A 10,828-nucleotide genomic window follows, 5' to 3' on the forward strand; every position below is an offset into this window, starting at 1 on the left:
TCTACTATGGAGCAGTAAACAAGCTCACTGCAAGATGCCAATTGGGAATCACAATGGGAAATAACTGATCTCCTGTGTGATATTAGCTAAAATGGTGTGTCCTACAGCCAACCTTGAGACTTGGCAAAACATTGTTTTGTGAGAGATTAACTCACACTTAATACAAACTACAGCAAATCCCATACATTATCAGATAATACAGAGGCATTTTTTTAAACAATTTTAGTTTATTGAGAAATAATTAAAGATAGCAATCATATAAATCTGTCAAGAGCTGTCTGTGTATTCATAGTTGGTGTGTGCATGTGCGTGTGTGTATGAAGTTAAAAGCAACTTTAAATCTGACCTCTGCTATTTTATTGCTACTTATACTGAGATAGTACTAATGCATAAGAAAATGTGAAGGATCAAATTTACCTGTTTTTTCAGGCTTGGGAGGGGGGTTTGGGGGGTGGGGTGGGGGTCGTCTGATTATTTTGGTTTAGTAAAATTGTCCAAAGCAGCTAAAAAAATGCTGGTGATGTTTGCAAGGAATTTTAGTGAAACATTTTCATTTCACAGTAGTAAAATTGAAGGAAAGACAATTTAAAAAACATCTCTTTATACTTACCAAATACTTGCTTTCTCTCTCTCAAAAAAAAAAAAAAAAAAAAAGAAAAATCATATAAAAACCTCAGATCTAACTGGGATTCCTGTTTTGTTTCATGGTGAAAAGGTATAAGAAAGAGAACTTACTCTAAACAGAACAGCTAATAAACTAATGATAATGCATCATCCTTAAGTTGTTTTTAGCTTATTCAGGTCATGGAGAAAGTAAAACAAAATGTGACAAAGGAAAAAAAAATACAAAAGGAAACAATGACTCAGGATGCCTGAAAAATACCTTTGTTTAAATAGATTAGTTGGGGCCACATGATTCACAATTTAATGACTGTTCTTTTGTAAGCAGGCAAGTAAAAGATTTGTTATTCTCAATTGTTTCATCTCAAAGTAATCCTGAATGTTGCTGCACAAAGCATGGTTACATTCAGTGTGAAAGGATACTGTAAGGAAAATCAAGGAACTCCAGTAGGTGGAAAATAAGAATTATCTGTCCCAATATCCTATTTTGTACAATCAGAAGGCTGTAATTGGAGATGTATCAGCTTACACCAGTCAGTGTTATTCCATTTTCTCTTGCCACCCACCGGCTGAGAATTTCTATCTTGTACTGTTCAAGTTGCTCTGCCACCTGTCAGTGTTATCTTGATAAGTACCTTGCCTTTCCCAGTTAAAATGTATAGTAGGTCATGCATATGAAAAGCATTCCTATTTCTTGTAAATGATCAGAGCGCACATTATGTCCTAGAGTTATCAAAAAGCCCCTACAGATATGTCCAGCTGTTCCCCAGCTCAGGTGATGCTTAAAGTTGCACAGTATGGGCTTCAGGTATTGCTGCTGTTAAATGCTTTTCTTTGACTGGAAATCTCTTAACAGGGAAAGCTATTATCTGCCTTACCTCCTGCACAACACCATAAAGCTGAAGATTCTTTGCTGCTATTTCTACAAAGTACTTGCTACTTTTTAGTTACTCCTTCTTCCCTTTGTGTGTATAGATAGATATACACATACGAGTGAAAGTTACCCATTTTTTTCTGCAAATGGAAAATTAACAACAGCAATTATCTCTATTTCTTACTTAATTGCACTTGCAGGCACAGAGCCCTTTTTTTTTTTAAATAGCGTGTAAACAAAATGTGCTATTTGAACACTGATAATATACGTTCCCAAAGTTCACTGATAGGAGAAGTAATATTTCCATAAGACAAATTCATGTGCAATATGTGCAACTCTTCACTTACATAGATTTCAGGGTAGGTGGGACAGCAGCGTCTGTGTAAGGGCAGTACTAGCTCCACATGCCTGGCACAGGGAACAGGCAGTGTCAGCACAGAGAAGGAAGTCAGCATGTGGTGGAAAAGCTTTCTTCTCTTTTTGGGTGATGCTGGAGCCGTGTAAAAGCAGCACCTGCTCCTAGGAGTGGTTTCACTAAGAAGTGCTTCACGCTGGAACTTCATGGTAATCGTGCAACTCAGGACTCAGACGTGTTTCCGGGACAGCTCAAAATGCAGTCAATGCAGAGAGATTTTGATAGGCTTATACTTTCTCTGTTTAGTGTCAGACACGTTGTAACGTGGGCAAGAGTAGAAAAATAATGACATTTCTGGCATAGTGTAGCTTTGTCAGGCTGTACATCTAGACTAACTGTAGGCAAGTAGGACGGTTTCCCCAAGGCCCATCACTTGGAAGGATTAAAGTCCAAACTTTTTACTGTAAAATATATCACCTATAGATAACAGATGTATAGAGAGCATGTATTTGTGAATGTAGTGGAGAAAGCCAAAACTTTTGGCCTGGATCTCTTTGATTCTTTATATGTCGTTACCTTCATGGGAAGGCCTCAGTTAGGCACAAACATCTCCTCCAAATAAAATCTCTTGGAAGAAGACTATGTGGCTAGGTCCTATTTTAAAACAAAACAAAAAATACACAAAAAAACCCCCAAACCACAAATAAAAAACACTACATCTTTTTGCTTTTTTCATGCACTGCATACTTGTAAAGACAGAGCAAGATAACACTGCCTAATTTCCATCATGTTGCTTCATGAGGAGGTAAGAGAATTCATTAACGTCTCCAGCACCTCCTATGCTGAGAAATGTATGTTTCAGAAGAAACAGCCTAAGGAGTTTATACTCTATGTTCCTAATTTGTGAGAACATTAACAGTGAAACCTAAAGCAATTAGGATCACATTATAAACATGTTTAAAGATAATCCAGGGCCCTAAGTTTAGTCCTGAGAGAATTCTTGAAATAGGAAATTCTTGGCCAAAAATGCAAAGACTTACATTGTTCAAGTCAAGCAGTGTAACAAAATGAGGTCAGGTAGTAAGTACTGTGTTACTGACCTTCCTGTGATTTCTCTGTGTAAGCATTGAATAGCATAGCATAGCTGATAATCAAAGTTTGTATGTAGTGTACAGCTTTCCAGTATCAATATGATTTTCTTTTTCTCTCAAATAAAGTTTAGAATCAGCAGGTTAAATGTCATGCCCACCTTACATTTGAACATATCTGTAAATGTTTGTCCTTGTACAGGTTACAAGCCTTGTAATAGTGTGCCAGGTGGGAGGGGGGGTCTGTTTGTGTTTTTCTCTTCCTTGATTAAAAGCCATACATTGCTTGGAGAAGCTGTCTAAATTCAGTCTGATACCCAGTCCAACTTTGGTTTATTGCTGCTATCTGATTCAAAGAATTATCGTGTCTAACCCATGTGTTGCTTTAGCATTGGGCTTTCCCACTAAATATGCTAGAACTTGCAATTTTTCTGAACTCTTGGATGTGTATATGAAATACTTTGTACTTGTTTCTCCTCGTTAGCACCCCAGCTGATTTCTTTTGAACTACTAAATAAAATGACACTAAAAAGCTGAGTGGCAAAATTACGTTTGTCATCCTCAGCAGCAAGAGGCGTTGTTTTCTGCATGCAATAATGCATAAAAGTTCTTATCAGGGACCAAACCACCAATGGAGTGGTAAAAGCTGAAGCATATGAAATAAACGCCTCTTTCATTTGAAGTGGAGTGGGTAGAAGAAAAAGACAAAAAAGAAGACAGTGAAAAAATCCCAGAAAGAAGAGAAGGCAATAGGCACATCTGATATGATCAGCTATAGTTGTAGTACACTCATTATATGACCAGGTGTGTTTCACTGGAATCCTATATCATTAGATGAGCAAATATTTTGCCTTTAGAAAAACTCTGAGTGATCTGATGACAGGCACATGGCGCAGTATAATTTTCTTATGCCTTAATCCTGGCTTGTTTCACTGCATAACTCAGGACAAATCACTTTTCACCCCTCATCATTTTCTAAGTGTGAAAAATTATAGCTATCCTACTTCACAAAGGTGGCATTAGGAACAATTTAATTGATGCCTATGCAGTGCTTTAAGAAACTTGGGTGGGTAGATCAATGCTAATAGAACAAGCAATTATATTCAGCCTGAGGGAAAGAAATCAATATCTGTACAGCAAGACAGGAGGAATACTTTCATGATCCTGTTTTAAACCTCCCTTACTCCACTCTCACATCACTGTATTTTGTGTTCTTCCTTGGAAGTAGTTCTGGACAACATTGGAGAGAGGAGAGCACGGTCAGGCCTGATGAGTCCATACCTCTGAGGAGCAACACCCAAAATGTTCTGCGTGGGACTGGAAGAGAAAGCAAAGAGCAAAAGTAGTTACAGCTGAAGTTCTTCCATACTGTACAGAGTATTTTGATTTCTCTGCTTTTACACAGACTTTGCTGGGATTCTTTTATCAAGTTTTACCTTTTAGGGAAATATTTTTGCTAAATTTCTAGAGGAAAACTGAAAATGCTGACACTGAGTTTTTGCATTTTATGACAGAATCTTTTCCTTTTCTTCCTTTGGAATAATGACTGAAACTTTTATTTAGTTACTATTTCCATAAAATGATTTCTTAAATGAAGTAAGGAATTACTTGACCTTCAAAATCTGATTTTATCTTAGGGGACTAAAGACCACATTTCTAAAGATTATTTTTATGCCTATATACATTCAGTTAATAAATATTTTCAAAATATTAGATCTATCTCAAAACAATACTAAAACATGAAAATATTAAAATATATTCCTAAAGTTTTTTTCTCATGTGCAATATGACGAAAAGGCCTGACAAATTTTATGGAAAACCACATTTTTTGCAAAAAGCAAATACTACATAAAAAAAGGTTATAATGAAATTTGTTTTCATTCACAGGTCCCAAATCTTAATTTTCCTGTGTTTTCTGCACCACTCCAAAGGGTTCAGAAAGGTGTTCTATCCAGCAGGTGAGGACTGTTCTGGTGAGGGGATGGGTTATAGCAAATGCAGTGATCCATAGTTATTAGAATAATTCCTTTGAGGAAAGGGGAGAAGTTGGCAGCTGGGATTACATTAGGCTACCCCTGAAGCTTGAGTCTGCCTTCACTTCTCAGATCCAGTGCCAGAATTAAACAGCAACTCACATTTGGGCCTAGAGAGTACAGTGTGTTAATACTGCCAGATGTCTTCCTGGAGAAAGCACGTATGCGGGTGTACAGGTATGTTGCACTTCATGCTCCTGGGAACTGCTAGAGAGCCTTTCAAGTCAGGGCTGGATTATATTTGAACACTGGCCCTTTTTTCCTGGTGTTTATTGCTAATGAAACTCACATTTTGCAAATTTGGTGCAAAAGCACATTGAATTTCCACAAGTTAAAATGGACAGATGCTTTCACAAAAATGTGCTTCTACCTGAAATCTTTCTCTTTACTGTTACTGATGATGCTGTTGCTTGTTTTGGGGTCTTGCAATTAAAAGTTAAGTGAAAATTTTTGTTTATTTTGCAGTCAAATTCTTAAATATTTATGAAGGACCGTAAGTCTAGCTCGCCTTGAGGAAATACAGATGAATTAATAATTTATGTGGTTGTTTTGCAGAAAATTAAAGGTTGGGAACAAGTGTTTAAAAATTAAATCATCCACAAGCTAAGATAGCAGATGTTATTTTGTTAAAATCTTGCAAACAACAAAGTACAATGAGGTGTTCTCTTTGGTCCAACTGAAACCTTAACGATTCATTACAATTGAGCAGATTCTAAAGCCTGAGGCTAGCTAATGTCAGAATAATGAAGAGGAGCTTCAATTATGTAGCCTAGATTTTTTTATTTGGTTTTGCTTTATTTTATTGCCTGCAGTGTGAAAGGCTCTGTATCTCTATATTACATAGTGATTTGTAAGATGTTGCACTCCCACAAAAATCACTGCATATTCCATTAGTAATCCTACAATGGAATCCTCTACAACTAAAATGTGTTTTCATCTACCTGTGTAAATAACAATAATAATGATGATGATAATAATAATAATGAGATTTTAGATGGAAAAAAGATCCTGCAATTACATAGCTTAGTAACTTGATAATTCTTGCTCTTTTTTCCCAGCATCACTTTTTTTTCTTCTTTTTCTTTTTTATTCATGACAGCTGTCTCTGACTCTCACTTAGTCTAGACATCATAGACATTGCTGACCAATTTCTGGTCGGCATCATAAGTTAATAGACCAGGAAAGATGGCTTTCAGACAGCGTCTATAATGAGTTTCTCTCTTGGCTTTGAGCTACCCTGACAATACAGTTCCAAATTCTACTTTTATATATTTACATGACAATTATAATGAAATCTATATTGAGAAGTTGTAAACAGTCTTGCTGGAAGTAAGGCCAGGCTTGCAGTCTTTTGGAGCTATCTTTGTACAATAAAATTCTCTTTACAACTACAGTATCTATGTCCTAACCATGGTCTGATGGTCCTGGTGGTGATGGATCTGTTTCCAATGCAAAGCTTCTACTAAGATGATTACAAAACTCTCACAAAAAGTAAAAGGAAATGGCACCAGAACTTGGACAAATATACGTTCTATGAATACAAATTCTAGAAGGTTCCAGGATCCAAAGAAACTACACATTTATCCTCTCATTTTTTGCCTGCTTGACTGTGACTTCAACTGCAAGTATAAAACTGGTCATTCTGGCAATGTAAAGTCATAAGCACACCAGTCTGTAACCACGACTGCAAATATAAAAGATTTTTTCACCCTTCAAACAAAAGATCTGTACAGCAGAGCAGATAAGAGAATTTTGAGCTTAGGTTCCATCTGACAAGAACCCAAAGGATATCACTGCTATTAAAACTGTAAGGTAAGCAGAGACATCTTCAATTTAAATAAAAAAACATATGTAGGAAAAATATAGTCATAAAGGAGTGCTCCTTCAAGATACTATGTGAGGATTTAGCAATGTGATTCCCAAGATCCAAATAAAGACAGAACAGCTAAAAACTTGTACATTGGTGATAATATAATTCAGCTCAGCATTTTGGCATTTTCTGCCCAGAGGAAGCCAAGTATTGGCAATTCATCTACGCTGATGCTAAATTATGGTTGGTATAGATATCTAAGACCATAATTGCACAGTAATAATAAATGAGAAATTTCCACAAAAATTACATACCTACAGTTTATAGACTCAGTCTATTCCGTTTTCCTTCTAAATGTTCATCTTCAATAACATTGCAAAAATCAATCTTTTTTTCTTGGGTTTTTTTTTCCCCTCTCTGTTCTGTGTTACTGCATGAGATTGACTACTAGTAATTTCAGAGGAAGCTAGGTTTGCCTAGCACACATATCTTAATAAAATGGCAGCACTCTGAATAAATTGGAGTGTTTGAAAGTAGAATCACTTTTCTAAATAGTAAATGTAAGGGACATAATGAGCAGATTGGTTTGATAACGTTAGAAGCTTGATTCTCTTGACTTTCTCTAGATGTACATTTCCGTATATGTAATCTTTCTTTTTCTTAATGTTCTTTCTACTGAGCAGATTAATCTCACATTCCCACTGCTGAGGTTATTTTCATCATTTGTTGTGTCAGTGTTATTCAACACAGTCAAAACATAAATCTAGTGCCTAGTTTTTAAGGGTCCATTATGAGATGCCAACAATTTTGTTCCCACTTCCGAGACACAAAATGCAATTTACAAATGTGATCAAGTTCCAAAGGTTTCCTGCATGAAGCAGAGCATTGCTGTGACAAGTACTAGTACTGAAAAAACAAAATATTAGAAATGTTCAGATTTTGAAACAGCTGGTTTGATTTGCTGTGAAATATGGTTGAAAACTACAGTTATAGTACAGAAAAAACACCAACACTCTGAAATTAGTTCTTGTTTACTAGGGGTTAAGAGGGGAGAGGAAAGAAAACCTTTTGATATCTGTCATGGAACAGAGGAGACTAACATGCTTCAAAATAGCTGGCAACTCACTGGTTAGATAACATGCCTCACACCTTGAAGTTCAAGGGTCAAATCCTACTCAAAATAATCCAAAATTAAAAACTGTCTTCCTCTTTCCTCATAAAATTTCTAAAAAAAACTTTATAGGAAATATATTTTAGTTACAATGAAACACTATCTTGTAACAAGCAAAAGATAATTTTGTACCAACATTGCTAACTGCCTCTTTGCTAAGTCCTACAAAACTTTATGCAGTTGCGCCTCTAAAAGAGAGTAGATTTAAAATTGTTTAAATGTCTGAAGCTCTGTTGACTTCAGTAAAAAGAAGCCCTTTTAATTCAATTGATGTTCTGGCCCAAATGATCAAAGAAAAACATCAAGCTTTAAATTAAAATAACTTATAATTGTGTTTCTCAAAAACCTCCTTGTATTTGGAAACCAAAAGTAAGATACAGAAATGTTTTTAGAAGTTGATAATGTATCTATCTGACACTTCTTCCAATTTCCAAACGATTTGGAATTCACAAACAGCTTGTTTGCATAATGTCTACAAGTGTTGCAGATTAGATGCAAGCTATCACTTTCAACAGGACTAGCCAATCTGAAAGTGCGTTCTCCTTTACATTTTAGCAGCTCATTACACAGCTAATGTTCTATTACTCTGTCTAATGTAACATGACATGACTGGTAAAATTCAAGGAAGCAGACAATTTTTCATATCAGAAACCCTCTCTTCCTCTTTCTGAACTGGTTGTTGATTCCATTTTGAATGCACCAAACTGTAATCTTGCCTAAATCACCTATATGGAAAAGCTAGCTAATGCAGCAGATATCTTACTACCAGAGGAAGGAAAACCCAAACTTGAACAGCTTGGCATGTCACTTAAGGAAAAAAAAAAAAAACCACCAAAAAAAAAAGACATAGGATGTTTATTTCTTTGAATTTGCTCTGAAAGCCTGTTATGGTTGAATAAAAGCTTTTTCTCTTCTGTTTATGCATTCAACTACCCACACATACAAAATATAATCGGGTTGTACTTTTCAATTAAGAAAATCATCACATAGATTGATATTAAGGAAAATATATTGCAAAGTTTGATTCTTTTTGGAAGCTGAGTACTAAGAATTGAGAGCAGATGGAAATACGTTAGTCCTGCACATGTGACATGTATATAGTCCTTTGACAAATGCAATTCCTGTTAACTTTGGCAAGTGGTCCATTTCAGAAATTATTTTGATCTGCAATAAACAAATACTTCTTTGGCACATCTATCGGGAGTATGAGAAGGGCTGTATCCTAACTTGAATGGCAGCTACACCAGAATCTTCAGGTGAATTGATTTGACTCTACCTGTTGCCTTCAGCAGGACTAAGACTGATATAGCTGTTATTTCAGTCTTAAGATTGGGGATCATTACAGAGATTTCAATCTATGAGATTTCCAATTGCCTCTGTTCTATGTGAGGCTGGTATCTAGAGAAAAAAAACAACAAAACAACTTTATGTCTGAACCCACTTAAGTTTAATATAAGAAATTTTTTAAAGGAGACACAATGAATCTCATTGTGATCTTTCTTTAAGGAACATGTAAAAAGAACCAGATTGACCTAAAATATTTCTAATGCCAACAACCATTACTGAACACTTCAGGACATTTTCATAATCTCTAAAGTGACCAGGTCTGACTAAGTCATTGACGATAATAATAGGAGTATTACAGAGCAAGTAATAAAAATTAGGCTGGTAACGAGTAATAACATTCTTAAAAACACAGGTTCTCCCAAGTTTCTGGCAGTAACATTTGGATATATCTTAGGAATTATAGTGCCTCTAGTCAGTGGCATCAACACCTCTACTTGCACATTGCTGGAAACAAAAGCTGTTAATAAGATTGTTTAGCAAAACCCTATTACATAAAAATGGCCCTCACAAAACCAAATTTCTGCTCTATTCTGATATCTAGTGCTTATTTCTTTCTCTTTTGCTTTTTGTTTTTTGGGGTTGTTTTGTTTTGTTTTGTTGTTTTGTTTTGGGTTTTTTTTTTTGTCAATCAGTCAGTGTCTTTCCTGACAGGACACAAGACAGGACACAAATTCCCTGTCTTGGCAGTAGTTGGTTTAGGTATTAATTGGGCAAAGGTATTTTATGTAATGGAATTCATTTGGGTTTTGATGCATCAAAGCTGCACAATCATTAAGGAGGTCTGTAACAGCTGGGTTTTTTTCTACTGAGATTTTGGAAAACTTCTGAAATTTAGAAGAGGGAAAACAACAAAATTAATTCTTTTCACTCAATGACTTTAGATGCATATTTAGTATTTTTTTTATATTCATCATAGTCTTTTCTTAATTAAGTTAACATAAACATAAATACAGCTTATTTATACCTGGACCAGCAAATCAGCAGAGATACTTTAATTTTTTATAAATATATATGTTTGTTAAAAAAATAAATTTTGTTTTGTGGACATCTTGTAAAGAAAGGCTATTTTTCGGTTTACAGAGAGAACACTTTTGTGTTGCAACACTGAATACTCTAAATATATAGTATTGTAATAACCAGAAGATTACAAATTTTCTTAAACTGTCAATTGAAGTGTACTGTTCTTCAGCAAAATTATTACTTGTTTGTATTTTTTTTTTTAGGTAACAAAAATAGTAAATGATTTAATCCACAGAAGAAATGTACATGCAAATTTTTTTTGTCAGTTGCAAGACCTTGTGAAAGACTGACATCAAAGAATACTCCTAGATTTTATCTCAGTGTAAATAAAATAGTTGTTATTATAAACTTTTCACTCAGGAAGGATACACACTTACACTATATATGCTTTTCATGCTTAGAAAATAATTAAAAAATCCCAAATATAAGGAAAAAGTGTGACAGAACTTATTTTTTCTTGCTAATAAAAAAATGGAAAAGAGGGGGAGCCATATATTAAATGTCTGCTA

The sequence above is a fragment of the Strigops habroptila genome, chromosome 6 (assembly GCF_004027225.2).
Source record: "Strigops habroptila isolate Jane chromosome 6, bStrHab1.2.pri, whole genome shotgun sequence".
In the NCBI taxonomy this organism is placed as follows: Eukaryota; Metazoa; Chordata; class Aves; order Psittaciformes; family Psittacidae; genus Strigops; species Strigops habroptila.